We start from the raw sequence: 15,000 nt of genomic DNA, 5'->3' as shown, positions 1-15,000 counted from the left end.
TCCCCTCAAATCGCTCTCCCCCAAATCTCCCCATCCCCAAATCTCTCCTCCCCCAAAAAAGCTTCCACCGCCCCCAAAACACCAGGATTGTTTCATTTCCAATCCCACCAATTATTAAGCCAGATCGCTGTTGTAGCCACATTTCGGAACCCCATGTGGCAAGTGGCGCCTGCTACTCGGCATTCTGATTTGCAACACTCCTCACATGAACACACATGCATTCCAGCAGCATGCTAGTTGGCTTTACATTTTTCCTGCATTGAATTGCAGCTCTTCCTGCACGATTCTTTGTTCTCTTGCTGTTTGTCCCTCCCAGGTTTCTATGCACCTTGTCTCTCCTCTCTGTTGCTGCGTCCTGGTGTGCCTGCGCCAGCGTGTATTCTTTTGCCAACTTATTTTGTTGTTCTGTGTTCTTTCGCCCCTTGCGACGACCCCGTTACATATGTGGAGCAGCAGGAGAATGTGCAGGAAAGAAATGGTGAAAGCAAAGTGAGAAAGAGAGCAGCAAAAAGGTTGTTGATGGATCAACGGCACTGTGTGTGCAGAAGCATGAGCAGCCTGTGGATGGCAGCAAAAGCCTACTGCACCTGGTATTCCCAGGCAGTCTCCCATCCAAGTACTAACCAGGCCTCAGTCTGCTTGGTTTCCGAGATCAGACGGGATCGGGCGTTTTCAGACTAGTGTGGCCGTAGGCATCGATGTCATGGCTTTCTCTTTACTTAAACGGACATAAGGCTGTTCTTCACTTCTTTTTCTCCTTCCATGCATTCATGCAAATAATCAGCACTCAAGATTCATTTCACCATTTTCCTTCCGCCACACCCACCTCTTGCTGCTCTGACTCCCACACAAGCAAACGACAAGCCCTATCCTTCATTGCCTTGCCTCAAGCTTCAAAACTGCCTGACTTTCACCATTCCCTCACTCACCCACAAATCACTCACTCACTCACTCACCCCCCAATCTCACGCTCGCCAACCTCGAAATCTCTCATCCCCTCAAATCGCTCTCCCCCAAATCTCCCCATCCCCAAATCTCTCCTCCCCCAAAAAAGCTTCCACCGCCCCCAAAACACCAGGATTGTTTCATTTCCAATCCCACCAATTATTAAGCCAGATCGCTGTTGTAGCCACATTTCGGAACCCCATGTGGCAAGTGGCGCCTGCTACTCGGCATTCTGATTTGCAACACTCCTCACATGAACACACATGCATTCCAGCAGCATGCTAGTTGGCTTTACATTTTTCCTGCATTGAATTGCAGCTCTTCCTGCACGATTCTTTGTTCTCTTGCTGTTTGTCCCTCCCAGGTTTCTATGCACCTTGTCTCTCCTCTCTGTTGCTGCGTCCTGGTGTGCCTGCGCCAGCGTGTGTTTTTTTGAGCAACTTATTTTGTTGTTCTGCGTTCTTTCGTCCCTTGCGTCGACCCCCTTGCATTTGTGTAGCAGCAGGAGAATGTGCAGGAAAGAAATGGTGAAAGCAAAGTGAGAGAGAGAGCAGCAAAAAGGTTGTTGATGGATCAACGGCTCTCTGTGTGCAGAAGCATGAGCAGCCTGTGGATGGCAGCAAAAGCCTACTGCACCTGGTATTCCCAGGCAGTCTCCCATCCAAGTACTAACCAGGCCTCAGTCTGCTTAGCTTCCGAGATCAGACGGGATCGGGCGTTTTCAGACTAGTGTGGCCGTAGGCATCGATGTCATGGCTTTCTCTTTACTTAAACGGACATAAGGCTGTTCTTCACTTCTTTTTCTCCTTCCATGCATTCATGCAAATAATCAGCACTCAAGATTCATTTCACCATTTTCCTTCCGCCACACCCACCTCTTGCTGCTCTGACTCCCACACAAGCAAACGACAAGCCCTATCCTTCATTGCCTTGCCTCAAGCTTCAAAACTGCCTGACTTTCACCATTCCCTCACTCACCCACAAATCACTCACTCACTCACTCACCCCCCAATCTCACGCTCGCCAACCTCGAAATCTCTCATCCCCTCAAATCGCTCTCCCCCAAATCTCCCCATCCCCAAATCTCTCCTCCCCCAAAAAAGCTTCCACCGCCCCCAAAACACCAGGATTGTTTCATTTCCAATCCCACCAATTATTAAGCCAGATCGCTGTTGTAGCCACATTTCGGAACCCCATGTGGCAAGTGGCGCCTGCTACTCGGCATTCTGATTTGCAACACTCCTCACATGAACACACATGCATTCCAGCAGCATGCTAGTTGGCTTTACATTTTTCCTGCATTGAATTGCAGCTCTTCCTGCACGATTCTTTGTTCTCTTGCTGTTTGTCCCTCCCAGGTTTCTATGCACCTTGTCTCTCCTCTCTGTTGCTGCGTCCTGGTGTGCCTGCGCCAGCATGTATTCTTTTGCCAACTTATTTTGTTGTTCTGTGTTCTTTCGCCCCTTGCGACGACCCCGTTACATATGTGGAGCAGCAGGAGAATGTGCAGGAAAGAAATGGTGAAAGCAAAGTGAGAAAGAGAGCAGCAAAAAGGTTGTTGATGGATCAACGGCACTGTGTGTGCAGAAGCATGAGCAGCCTGTGGATGGCAGCAAAAGCCTACTGCACCTGGTATTCCCAGGCAGTCTCCCATCCAAGTACTAACCAGGCCTCAGTCTGCTTGGTTTCCGAGATCAGACGGGATCGGGCGTTTTCAGACTAGTGTGGCCGTAGGCATCGATGTCATGGCTTTCTCTTTACTTAACCGGACATAAGGCTGTTCTTCACTTCTTTTTCTCCTTCCATGCATTCATGCAAATAATCAGCACTCAAGATTCATTTCACCATTTTCCTTCCGCCACACCCACCTCTTGCTGCTCTGACTCCCACACAAGCAAACGACAAGCCCTATCCTTCATTGCCTTGCCTCAAGCTTCAAAACTGCCTGACTTTCACCATTCCCTCACTCACCCACAAATCACTCACTCACTCACTCACCCCCCAATCTCACGCTCGCCAACCTCGAAATCTCTCATCCCCTCAAATCGCTCTCCCCCAAATCTCCCCATCCCCAAATCTCTCCTCCCCCAAAAAAGCTTCCACCGCCCCCAAAACACCAGGATTGTTTCATTTCCAATCCCACCAATTATTAAGCCAGATCGCTGTTGTAGCCACATTTCGGAACCCCATGTGGCAAGTGGCGCCTGCTACTCGGCATTCTGATTTGCAACACTCCTCACATGAACACACATGCATTCCAGCAGCATGCTAGTTGGCTTTACATTTTTCCTGCATTGAATTGCAGCTCTTCCTGCACGATTCTTTGTTCTCTTGCTGTTTGTCCCTCCCAGGTTTCTATGCACCTTGTCTCTCCTCTCTGTTGCTGCGTCCTGGTGTGCCTGCGCCAGCGTGTATTCTTTTGCCAACTTATTTTGTTGTTCTGTGTTCTTTCGCCCCTTGCGACGACCCCGTTACATATGTGGAGCAGCAGGAGAATGTGCAGGAAAGAAATGGTGAAAGCAAAGTGAGAGAGAGAGCAGCAAAAAGGTTGTTGATGGATCAACGGCTCTCTGTGTGCAGAAGCATGAGCAGCCTGTGGATGGCAGCAAAAGCCTACTGCACCTGGTATTCCCAGGCAGTCTCCCATCCAAGTACTAACCAGGCCTAACTCTGCTTAGCTTCCAAGATCAGACGAGATCGGGCGTTTTCAGACTAGTGTGGCCGTAGGCATCGATGTCATGGCTTTCTCTTTACTTAACCGGACATAAGGCTGTTCTTCACTTCTTTTTCTCCTTCCATGCATTCATGCAAATAATCAGCACTCAAGATTCATTTCACCATTTTCCTTCCGCCACACCCACCTCTTGCTGCTCTGACTCCCACACAAGCAAACGACAAGCCCTATCCTTCATTGCCTTGCCTCAAGCTTCAAAACTGCCTGACTTTCACCATTCCCTCACTCACCCACAAATCACTCACTCACTCACTCACCCCCCAATCTCACGCTCGCCAACCTCGAAATCTCTCATCCCCTCAAATCGCTCTCCCCCAAATCTCCCCATCCCCAAATCTCTCCTCCCCCAAAAAAGCTTCCACCGCCCCCAAAACACCAGGATTGTTTCATTTCCAATCCCACCAATTATTAAGCCAGATCGCTGTTGTAGCCACATTTCGGAACCCCATGTGGCAAGTGGCGCCTGCTACTCGGCATTCTGATTTGCAACACTCCTCACATGAACACACATGCATTCCAGCAGCATGCTAGTTGGCTTTACATTTTTCCTGCATTGAATTGCAGCTCTTCCTGCACGATTCTTTGTTCTCTTGCTGTTTGTCCCTCCCAGGTTTCTGTGCACCTTGTCTCTCCTCTCTGTTGCTGCGTCCTGGTGTGCCTGCGCCAGCGTGTATTCTTTTGCCAACTTATTTTGTTGTTCTGTGTTCTTTCGCCCCTTGCGACGACCCCGTTACATATGTGGAGCAGCAGGAGAATGTGCAGGAAAGAAATGGTGAAAGCAAAGTGAGAAAGAGAGCAGCAAACAGGTTGTTGATGGATCAACGGCACTGTGTGTGCAGAAGCATGAGCAGCCTGTGGATGGCAGCAAAAGCCTACTGCACCTGGTATTCCCAGGCAGTCTCCCATCCAAGTACTAACCAGGCCTCAGTCTGCTTGGTTTCCGAGATCAGACGGGATCGGGCGTTTTCAGACTAGTGTGGCCGCAGGCATCGATGTCATGGCTTTCTCTTTACTTAAACGGACATAAGGCTGTTCTTCACTTCTTTTTCTCCTTCCATGCATTCATGCAAATAATCAGCACTCAAGATTCATTTCACCATTTTCCTTCCGCCACACCCACCTCTTGCTGCTCTGACTCCCACACAAGCAAACGACAAGCCCTATCCTTCATTGCCTTGCCTCAAGCTTCAAAACTGCCTGACTTTCACCATTCCCTCACTCACCCACAAATCACTCACTCACTCACTCACCCCCCAATCTCACGCTCGCCAACCTCGAAATCTCTCATCCCCTCAAATCGCTCTCCCCCAAATCTCCCCATCCCCAAATCTCTCCTCCCCCAAAAAAGCTTCCACCGCCCCCAAAACACCAGGATTGTTTCATTTCCAATCCCACCAATTATTAAGCCAGATCGCTGTTGTAGCCACATTTCGGAACCCCATGTGGCAAGTGGCGCCTGCTACTCGGCATTCTGATTTGCAACACTCCTCACATGAACACACATGCATTCCAGCAGCATGCTAGTTGGCTTTACATTTTTCCTGCATTGAATTGCAGCTCTTCCTGCACGATTCTTTGTTCTCTTGCTGTTTGTCCCTCCCAGGTTTCTATGCACCTTGTCTCTCCTCTCTGTTGCTGCGTCCTGGTGTGCCTGCGCCAGCGTGTATTCTTTTGCCAACTTATTTTGTTGTTCTGTGTTCTTTCGCCCCTTGCGACGACCCCGTTACATATGTGGAGCAGCAGGAGAATGTGCAGGAAAGAAATGGTGAAAGCAAAGTGAGAAAGAGAGCAGCAAAAAGGTTGTTGATGGATCAACGGCACTGTGTGTGCAGAAGCATGAGCAGCCTGTGGATGGCAGCAAAAGCCTACTGCACCTGGTATTCCCAGGCAGTCTCCCATCCAAGTACTAACCAGGCCTCAGTCTGCTTGGTTTCCGAGATCAGACGGGATCGGGCGTTTTCAGACTAGTGTGGCCGTAGGCATCGATGTCATGGCTTTCTCTTTACTTAACCGGACATAAGGCTGTTCTTCACTTCTTTTTCTCCTTCCATGCATTCATGCAAATAATCAGCACTCAAGATTCATTTCACCATTTTCCTTCCGCCACACCCACCTCTTGCTGCTCTGACTCCCACACAAGCAAACGACAAGCCCTATCCTTCATTGCCTTGCCTCAAGCTTCAAAACTGCCTGACTTTCACCATTCCCTCACTCACCCACAAATCACTCACTCACTCACTCACCCCCCAATCTCACGCTCGCCAACCTCGAAATCTCTCATCCCCTCAAATCGCTCTCCCCCAAATCTCCCCATCCCCAAATCTCTCCTCCCCCAAAAAAGCTTCCACCGCCCCCAAAACACCAGGATTGTTTCATTTCCAATCCCACCAATTATTAAGCCAGATCGCTGTTGTAGCCACATTTCGGAACCCCATGTGGCAAGTGGCGCCTGCTACTCGGCATTCTGATTTGCAACACTCCTCACATGAACACACATGCATTCCAGCAGCATGCTAGTTGGCTTTACATTTTTCCTGCATTGAATTGCAGCTCTTCCTGCACGATTCTTTGTTCTCTTGCTGTTTGTCCCTCCCAGGTTTCTATGCACCTTGTCTCTCCTCTCTGTTGCTGCGTCCTGGTGTGCCTGCGCCAGCGTGTATTCTTTTGCCAACTTATTTTGTTGTTCTGTGTTCTTTCGCCCCTTGCGACGACCCCGTTACATATGTGGAGCAGCAGGAGAATGTGCAGGAAAGAAATGGTGAAAGCAAAGTGAGAGAGAGAGCAGCAAAAAGGTTGTTGATGGATCAACGGCTCTCTGTGTGCAGAAGCATGAGCAGCCTGTGGATGGCAGCAAAAGCCTACTGCACCTGGTATTCCCAGGCAGTCTCCCATCCAAGTACTAACCAGGCCTCAGTCTGCTTGGTTTCCGAGATCAGACGGGATCGGGCGTTTTCAGACTAGTGTGGCCGTAGGCATCGATGTCATGGCTTTCTCTTTACTTAACCGGACATAAGGCTGTTCTTCACTTCTTTTTCTCCTTCCATGCATTCATGCAAATAATCAGCACTCAAGATTCATTTCACCATTTTCCTTCCGCCACACCCACCTCTTGCTGCTCTGACTCCCACACAAGCAAACGACAAGCCCTATCCTTCATTGCCTTGCCTCAAGCTTCAAAACTGCCTGACTTTCACCATTCCCTCACTCACCCACAAATCACTCACTCACTCACTCACCCCCCAATCTCACGCTCGCCAACCTCGAAATCTCTCATCCCCTCAAATCGCTCTCCCCCAAATCTCCCCATCCCCAAATCTCTCCTCCCCCAAAAAAGCTTCCACCGCCCCCAAAACACCAGGATTGTTTCATTTCCAATCCCACCAATTATTAAGCCAGATCGCTGTTGTAGCCACATTTCGGAACCCCATGTGGCAAGTGGCGCCTGCTACTCGGCATTCTGATTTGCAACACTCCTCACATGAACACACATGCATTCCAGCAGCATGCTAGTTGGCTTTACATTTTTCCTGCATTGAATTGCAGCTCTTCCTGCACGATTCTTTGTTCTCTTGCTGTTTGTCCCTCCCAGGTTTCTATGCACCTTGTCTCTCCTCTCTGTTGCTGCGTCCTGGTGTGCCTGCGCCAGCGTGTATTCTTTTGCCAACTTATTTTGTTGTTCTGTGTTCTTTCGCCCCTTGCGACGACCCCGTTACATATGTGGAGCAGCAGGAGAATGTGCAGGAAAGAAATGGTGAAAGCAAAGTGAGAGAGAGAGCAGCAAAAAGGTTGTTGATGGATCAACGGCTCTCTGTGTGCAGAAGCATGAGCAGCCTGTGGATGGCAGCAAAAGCCTACTGCACCTGGTATTCCCAGGCAGTCTCCCATCCAAGTACTAACCAGGCCTAACTCTGCTTAGCTTCCAAGATCAGACGAGATCGGGCGTTTTCAGACTAGTGTGGCCGTAGGCATCGATGTCATGGCTTTCTCTTTACTTAACCGGACATAAGGCTGTTCTTCACTTCTTTTTCTCCTTCCATGCATTCATGCAAATAATCAGCACTCAAGATTCATTTCACCATTTTCCTTCCGCCACACCCACCTCTTGCTGCTCTGACTCCCACACAAGCAAACGACAAGCCCTATCCTTCATTGCCTTGCCTCAAGCTTCAAAACTGCCTGACTTTCACCATTCCCTCACTCACCCACAAATCACTCACTCACTCACTCACCCCCCAATCTCACGCTCGCCAACCTCGAAATCTCTCATCCCCTCAAATCGCTCTCCCCCAAATCTCCCCATCCCCAAATCTCTCCTCCCCCAAAAAAGCTTCCACCGCCCCCAAAACACCAGGATTGTTTCATTTCCAATCCCACCAATTATTAAGCCAGATCGCTGTTGTAGCCACATTTCGGAACCCCATGTGGCAAGTGGCGCCTGCTACTCGGCATTCTGATTTGCAACACTCCTCACATGAACACACATGCATTCCAGCAGCATGCTAGTTGGCTTTACATTTTTCCTGCATTGAATTGCAGCTCTTCCTGCACGATTCTTTGTTCTCTTGCTGTTTGTCCCTCCCAGGTTTCTGTGCACCTTGTCTCTCCTCTCTGTTGCTGCGTCCTGGTGTGCCTGCGCCAGCGTGTATTCTTTTGCCAACTTATTTTGTTGTTCTGTGTTCTTTCGCCCCTTGCGACGACCCCGTTACATATGTGGAGCAGCAGGAGAATGTGCAGGAAAGAAATGGTGAAAGCAAAGTGAGAAAGAGAGCAGCAAACAGGTTGTTGATGGATCAACGGCACTGTGTGTGCAGAAGCATGAGCAGCCTGTGGATGGCAGCAAAAGCCTACTGCACCTGGTATTCCCAGGCAGTCTCCCATCCAAGTACTAACCAGGCCTCAGTCTGCTTGGTTTCCGAGATCAGACGGGATCGGGCGTTTTCAGACTAGTGTGGCCGCAGGCATCGATGTCATGGCTTTCTCTTTACTTAAACGGACATAAGGCTGTTCTTCACTTCTTTTTCTCCTTCCATGCATTCATGCAAATAATCAGCACTCAAGATTCATTTCACCATTTTCCTTCCGCCACACCCACCTCTTGCTGCTCTGACTCCCACACAAGCAAACGACAAGCCCTATCCTTCATTGCCTTGCCTCAAGCTTCAAAACTGCCTGACTTTCACCATTCCCTCACTCACCCACAAATCACTCACTCACTCACTCACCCCCCAATCTCACGCTCGCCAACCTCGAAATCTCTCATCCCCTCAAATCGCTCTCCCCCAAATCTCCCCATCCCCAAATCTCTCCTCCCCCAAAAAAGCTTCCACCGCCCCCAAAACACCAGGATTGTTTCATTTCCAATCCCACCAATTATTAAGCCAGATCGCTGTTGTAGCCACATTTCGGAACCCCATGTGGCAAGTGGCGCCTGCTACTCGGCATTCTGATTTGCAACACTCCTCACATGAACACACATGCATTCCAGCAGCATGCTAGTTGGCTTTACATTTTTCCTGCATTGAATTGCAGCTCTTCCTGCACGATTCTTTGTTCTCTTGCTGTTTGTCCCTCCCAGGTTTCTATGCACCTTGTCTCTCCTCTCTGTTGCTGCGTCCTGGTGTGCCTGCGCCAGCGTGTATTCTTTTGCCAACTTATTTTGTTGTTCTGTGTTCTTTCGCCCCTTGCGACGACCCCGTTACATATGTGGAGCAGCAGGAGAATGTGCAGGAAAGAAATGGTGAAAGCAAAGTGAGAAAGAGAGCAGCAAAAAGGTTGTTGATGGATCAACGGCACTGTGTGTGCAGAAGCATGAGCAGCCTGTGGATGGCAGCAAAAGCCTACTGCACCTGGTATTCCCAGGCAGTCTCCCATCCAAGTACTAACCAGGCCTCAGTCTGCTTGGTTTCCGAGATCAGACGGGATCGGGCGTTTTCAGACTAGTGTGGCCGTAGGCATCGATGTCATGGCTTTCTCTTTACTTAACCGGACATAAGGCTGTTCTTCACTTCTTTTTCTCCTTCCATGCATTCATGCAAATAATCAGCACTCAAGATTCATTTCACCATTTTCCTTCCGCCACACCCACCTCTTGCTGCTCTGACTCCCACACAAGCAAACGACAAGCCCTATCCTTCATTGCCTTGCCTCAAGCTTCAAAACTGCCTGACTTTCACCATTCCCTCACTCACCCACAAATCACTCACTCACTCACTCACCCCCCAATCTCACGCTCGCCAACCTCGAAATCTCTCATCCCCTCAAATCGCTCTCCCCCAAATCTCCCCATCCCCAAATCTCTCCTCCCCCAAAAAAGCTTCCACCGCCCCCAAAACACCAGGATTGTTTCATTTCCAATCCCACCAATTATTAAGCCAGATCGCTGTTGTAGCCACATTTCGGAACCCCATGTGGCAAGTGGCGCCTGCTACTCGGCATTCTGATTTGCAACACTCCTCACATGAACACACATGCATTCCAGCAGCATGCTAGTTGGCTTTACATTTTTCCTGCATTGAATTGCAGCTCTTCCTGCACGATTCTTTGTTCTCTTGCTGTTTGTCCCTCCCAGGTTTCTATGCACCTTGTCTCTCCTCTCTGTTGCTGCGTCCTGGTGTGCCTGCGCCAGCGTGTATTCTTTTGCCAACTTATTTTGTTGTTCTGTGTTCTTTCGCCCCTTGCGACGACCCCGTTACATATGTGGAGCAGCAGGAGAATGTGCAGGAAAGAAATGGTGAAAGCAAAGTGAGAGAGAGAGCAGCAAAAAGGTTGTTGATGGATCAACGGCTCTCTGTGTGCAGAAGCATGAGCAGCCTGTGGATGGCAGCAAAAGCCTACTGCACCTGGTATTCCCAGGCAGTCTCCCATCCAAGTACTAACCAGGCCTGACTCTGCTTAGTTTCCGAGATCAGACGAGATCGGGCGTTTTCAGACTAGTGTGGCCGCAGGCATCGATGTCATGGCTTTCTCTTTACTTAACCGGACATAAGGCTGTTCTTCACTTCTTTTTCTCCTTCCATGCATTCATGCAAATAATCAGCACTCAAGATTCATTTCACCATTTTCCTTCCGCCACACCCACCTCTTGCTGCTCTGACTCCCACACAAGCAAACGACAAGCCCTATCCTTCATTGCCTTGCCTCAAGCTTCAAAACTGCCTGACTTTCACCATTCCCTCACTCACCCACAAATCACTCACTCACTCACTCACCCCCCAATCTCACGCTCGCCAACCTCGAAATCTCTCATCCCCTCAAATCGCTCTCCCCCAAATCTCCCCATCCCCAAATCTCTCCTCCCCCAAAAAAGCTTCCACCGCCCCCAAAACACCAGGATTGTTTCATTTCCAATCCCACCAATTATTAAGCCAGATCGCTGTTGTAGCCACATTTCGGAACCCCATGTGGCAAGTGGCGCCTGCTACTCGGCATTCTGATTTGCAACACTCCTCACATGAACACACATGCATTCCAGCAGCATGCTAGTTGGCTTTACATTTTTCCTGCATTGAATTGCAGCTCTTCCTGCACGATTCTTTGTTCTCTTGCTGTTTGTCCCTCCCAGGTTTCTATGCACCTTGTCTCTCCTCTCTGTTGCTGCGTCCTGGTGTGCCTGCGCCAGCGTGTATTCTTTTGCCAACTTATTTTGTTGTTCTGTGTTCTTTCGCCCCTTGCGACGACCCCGTTACATATGTGGAGCAGCAGGAGAATGTGCAGGAAAGAAATGGTGAAAGCAAAGTGAGAAAGAGAGCAGCAAACAGGTTGTTGATGGATCAACGGCACTGTGTGTGCAGAAGCATGAGCAGCCTGTGGATGGCAGCAAAAGCCTACTGCACCTGGTATTCCCAGGCAGTCTCCCATCCAAGTACTAACCAGGCCTCAGTCTGCTTGGTTTCCGAGATCAGACGGGATCGGGCGTTTTCAGACTAGTGTGGCCGCAGGCATCGATGTCATGGCTTTCTCTTTACTTAAACGGACATAAGGCTGTTCTTCACTTCTTTTTCTCCTTCCATGCATTCATGCAAATAATCAGCACTCAAGATTCATTTCACCATTTTCCTTCCGCCACACCCACCTCTTGCTGCTCTGACTCCCACACAAGCAAACGACAAGCCCTATCCCTCATTGCCTTGCCTCAAGCTTCAAAACTGCCTGACTTTCACCATTCCCTCACTCACCCACAAATCACTCACTCACTCACTCACCCCCCAATCTCACGCTCGCCAACCTCGAAATCTCTCATCCCCTCAAATCGCTCTCCCCCAAATCTCCCCATCCCCAAATCTCTCCTCCCCCAAAAAAGCTTCCACCGCCCCCAAAACACCAGGATTGTTTCATTTCCAATCCCACCAATTATTAAGCCAGATCGCTGTTGTAGCCACATTTCGGAACCCCATGTGGCAAGTGGCGCCTGCTACTCGGCATTCTGATTTGCAACACTCCTCACATGAACACACATGCATTCCAGCAGCATGCTAGTTGGCTTTACATTTTTCCTGCATTGAATTGCAGCTCTTCCTGCACGATTCTTTGTTCTCTTGCTGTTTGTCCCTCCCAGGTTTCTATGCACCTTGTCTCTCCTCTCTGTTGCTGCGTCCTGGTGTGCCTGCGCCAGCGTGTATTCTTTTGCCAACTTATTTTGTTGTTCTGTGTTCTTTCGCCCCTTGCGACGACCCCGTTACATATGTGGAGCAGCAGGAGAATGTGCAGGAAAGAAATGGTGAAAGCAAAGTGAGAAAGAGAGCAGCAAAAAGGTTGTTGATGGATCAACGGCACTGTGTGTGCAGAAGCATGAGCAGCCTGTGGATGGCAGCAAAAGCCTACTGCACCTGGTATTCCCAGGCAGTCTCCCATCCAAGTACTAACCAGGCCTCAGTCTGCTTGGTTTCCGAGATCAGACGGGATCGGGCGTTTTCAGACTAGTGTGGCCGTAGGCATCGATGTCATGGCTTTCTCTTTACTTAAACGGACATAAGGCTGTTCTTCACTTCTTTTTCTCCTTCCATGCATTCATGCAAATAATCAGCACTCAAGATTCATTTCACCATTTTCCTTCCGCCACACCCACCTCTTGCTGCTCTGACTCCCACACAAGCAAACGACAAGCCCTATCCTTCATTGCCTTGCCTCAAGCTTCAAAACTGCCTGACTTTCACCATTCCCTCACTCACCCACAAATCACTCACTCACTCACTCACCCCCCAATCTCACGCTCGCCAACCTCGAAATCTCTCATCCCCTCAAATCGCTCTCCCCCAAATCTCCCCATCCCCAAATCTCTCCTCCCCCAAAAAAGCTTCCACCGCCCCCAAAACACCAGGATTGTTTCATTTCCAATCCCACCAATTATTAAGCCAGATCGCTGTTGTAGCCACATTTCGGAACCCCATGTGGCAAGTGGCGCCTGCTACTCGGCATTCTGATTTGCAACACTCCTCACATGAACACACATGCATTCCAGCAGCATGCTAGTTGGCTTTACATTTTTCCTGCATTGAATTGCAGCTCTTCCTGCACGATTCTTTGTTCTCTTGCTGTTTGTCCCTCCCAGGTTTCTATGCACCTTGTCTCTCCTCTCTGTTGCTGCGTCCTGGTGTGCCTGCGCCAGCGTGTATTCTTTTGCCAACTTATTTTGTTGTTCTGTGTTCTTTCGCCCCTTGCGACGACCCCGTTACATATGTGGAGCAGCAGGAGAATGTGCAGGAAAGAAATGGTGAAAGCAAAGTGAGAAAGAGAGCAGCAAACAGGTTGTTGATGGATCAACGGCACTGTGTGTGCAGAAGCATGAGCAGCCTGTGGATGGCAGCAAAAGCCTACTGCACCTGGTATTCCCAGGCAGTCTCCCATCCAAGTACTAACCAGGCCTCAGTCTGCTTGGTTTCCGAGATCAGACGGGATCGGGCGTTTTCAGACTAGTGTGGCCGTAGGCATCGATGTCATGGCTTTCTCTTTACTTAAACGGACATAAGGCTGTTCTTCACTTCTTTTTCTCCTTCCATGCATTCATGCAAATAATCAGCACTCAAGATTCATTTCACCATTTTCCTTCCGCCACACCCACCTCTTGCTGCTCTGACTCCCACACAAGCAAACGACAAGCCCTATCCTTCATTGCCTTGCCTCAAGCTTCAAAACTGCCTGACTTTCACCATTCCCTCACTCACCCACAAATCACTCACTCACTCACTCACCCCCCAATCTCACGCTCGCCAACCTCGAAATCTCTCATCCCCTCAAATCGCTCTCCCCCAAATCTCCCCATCCCCAAATCTCTCCTCCCCCAAAAAAGCTTCCACCGCCCCCAAAACACCAGGATTGTTTCATTTCCAATCCCACCAATTATTAAGCCAGATCGCTGTTGTAGCCACATTTCGGAACCCCATGTGGCAAGTGGCGCCTGCTACTCGGCATTCTGATTTGCAACACTCCTCACATGAACACACATGCATTCCAGCAGCATGCTAGTTGGCTTTACATTTTTCCTGCATTGAATTGCAGCTCTTCCTGCACGATTCTTTGTTCTCTTGCTGTTTGTCCCTCCCAGGTTTCTATGCACCTTGTCTCTCCTCTCTGTTGCTGCGTCCTGGTGTGCCTGCGCCAGCGTGTGTTTTTTTGCCAACTTATTTTGTTGTTCTGCGTTCTTTCGTCCCTTGCGTCGACCCCCTTGCATTTGTGTAGCAGCAGGAGAATGTGCAGGAAAGAAATGGTGAAAGCAAAGTGAGAGAGAGAGCAGCAAAAAGGTTGTTGATGGATCAACGGCTCTCTGTGTGCAGAAGCATGAGCAGCCTGTGGATGGCAGCAAAAGCCTACTGCACCTGGTATTCCCAGGCAGTCTCCCATCCAAGTACTAACCAGGCCTGACTCTGCTTAGCTTCCGAGATCAGACGAGAGCGGGCGTTTTCAGACTAGTGTGGCCGTAGGCATCGATTTCATGGCTTTCTCTTTACTTAACCGGACATAAGGCTGTTCTTCACTTCTTTTTCTCCTTCAATGCATTCATGCAAATAATCAGCACTCAAGATTCATTTCACCATTTTCCTTCCGCCACACCCACCTCTTGCTGCTCTGACTCCCACACAAGCAAACGACAAGCCCTATCCTTCATTGCCTTGCCTCAAGCTTCAAAACTGCCTGACTTTCACCATTCCCTCACTCACCCACAAATCACTCACTCACTCACTCACCCCCCAATCTCACGCTCACCAACCTCGAAATCTCTCATCCCCTCAAATCGCTCTCCCCCAAATCTCCCCATCCCCAAATCTCTCCTCCCCCAAAAAAGCTTCCACCGCCCCCAAAACACCAGGATTGTTTCATTTCCAATC

The 15,000-nt window shown here is 49.5% G+C and overlaps 13 non-coding genes and 2 pseudogenes across 13 annotated transcripts; all 15 read right to left on the bottom strand.

Moving 5' to 3' along the window:
* Window positions 1-575: 575 nt before the first annotated feature.
* Window positions 576-694, bottom strand: LOC139246447 (5S ribosomal RNA). The gene has a single exon (XR_011590337.1). It is a non-coding gene; the product is annotated as a 5S ribosomal RNA (ribosomal RNA).
* An 875-nt stretch (window positions 695-1,569) lies between these two features.
* On the bottom strand, window positions 1,570-1,688 carry LOC139245935 (5S ribosomal RNA). The gene has a single exon (XR_011590165.1). It is a non-coding gene; the product is annotated as a 5S ribosomal RNA (ribosomal RNA).
* Window positions 1,689-2,562: 874 nt separating this feature from the next.
* LOC139246435 (5S ribosomal RNA) lies at window positions 2,563-2,681 on the bottom strand. The gene has a single exon (XR_011590336.1). It is a non-coding gene; the product is annotated as a 5S ribosomal RNA (ribosomal RNA).
* Window positions 2,682-3,555: 874 nt separating this feature from the next.
* Window positions 3,556-3,674, bottom strand: LOC139246859 (5S ribosomal RNA). The gene has a single exon (XR_011590674.1). It is a non-coding gene; the product is annotated as a 5S ribosomal RNA (ribosomal RNA).
* An 874-nt stretch (window positions 3,675-4,548) lies between these two features.
* On the bottom strand, window positions 4,549-4,667 carry LOC139246831 (5S ribosomal RNA). The gene has a single exon (XR_011590646.1). It is a non-coding gene; the product is annotated as a 5S ribosomal RNA (ribosomal RNA).
* An 874-nt stretch (window positions 4,668-5,541) lies between these two features.
* Window positions 5,542-5,660, bottom strand: LOC139246424 (5S ribosomal RNA). The gene has a single exon (XR_011590335.1). It is a non-coding gene; the product is annotated as a 5S ribosomal RNA (ribosomal RNA).
* An 874-nt stretch (window positions 5,661-6,534) lies between these two features.
* LOC139246412 (5S ribosomal RNA) lies at window positions 6,535-6,653 on the bottom strand. The gene has a single exon (XR_011590334.1). It is a non-coding gene; the product is annotated as a 5S ribosomal RNA (ribosomal RNA).
* An 874-nt stretch (window positions 6,654-7,527) lies between these two features.
* Window positions 7,528-7,646, bottom strand: LOC139246858 (5S ribosomal RNA). The gene has a single exon (XR_011590673.1). It is a non-coding gene; the product is annotated as a 5S ribosomal RNA (ribosomal RNA).
* Window positions 7,647-8,520: 874 nt separating this feature from the next.
* On the bottom strand, window positions 8,521-8,639 carry LOC139246830 (5S ribosomal RNA). The gene has a single exon (XR_011590645.1). It is a non-coding gene; the product is annotated as a 5S ribosomal RNA (ribosomal RNA).
* Window positions 8,640-9,513: 874 nt separating this feature from the next.
* Window positions 9,514-9,632, bottom strand: LOC139246401 (5S ribosomal RNA). The gene has a single exon (XR_011590333.1). It is a non-coding gene; the product is annotated as a 5S ribosomal RNA (ribosomal RNA).
* An 874-nt stretch (window positions 9,633-10,506) lies between these two features.
* On the bottom strand, window positions 10,507-10,625 carry LOC139246307 (5S ribosomal RNA; annotated as a pseudogene).
* Window positions 10,626-11,499: 874 nt separating this feature from the next.
* LOC139246829 (5S ribosomal RNA) lies at window positions 11,500-11,618 on the bottom strand. The gene has a single exon (XR_011590644.1). It is a non-coding gene; the product is annotated as a 5S ribosomal RNA (ribosomal RNA).
* Window positions 11,619-12,492: 874 nt separating this feature from the next.
* On the bottom strand, window positions 12,493-12,611 carry LOC139246389 (5S ribosomal RNA). The gene has a single exon (XR_011590332.1). It is a non-coding gene; the product is annotated as a 5S ribosomal RNA (ribosomal RNA).
* An 874-nt stretch (window positions 12,612-13,485) lies between these two features.
* LOC139246377 (5S ribosomal RNA) lies at window positions 13,486-13,604 on the bottom strand. Its single transcript, XR_011590331.1, has one exon. It is a non-coding gene; the product is annotated as a 5S ribosomal RNA (ribosomal RNA).
* Window positions 13,605-14,478: 874 nt separating this feature from the next.
* On the bottom strand, window positions 14,479-14,597 carry LOC139246284 (5S ribosomal RNA; annotated as a pseudogene).
* Between the last annotated feature and the right edge of the window lie 403 nt (window positions 14,598-15,000).

The sequence above is a fragment of the Pristiophorus japonicus genome, unplaced genomic scaffold (assembly GCF_044704955.1).
Source record: "Pristiophorus japonicus isolate sPriJap1 unplaced genomic scaffold, sPriJap1.hap1 HAP1_SCAFFOLD_247, whole genome shotgun sequence".
Lineage (NCBI taxonomy): Eukaryota > Metazoa > Chordata > Chondrichthyes > Pristiophoridae > Pristiophorus > Pristiophorus japonicus.
The sequence above is the reverse complement of the archived record's forward strand: the minus strand, read 5'-3'. Positions and strand labels throughout refer to the sequence as shown.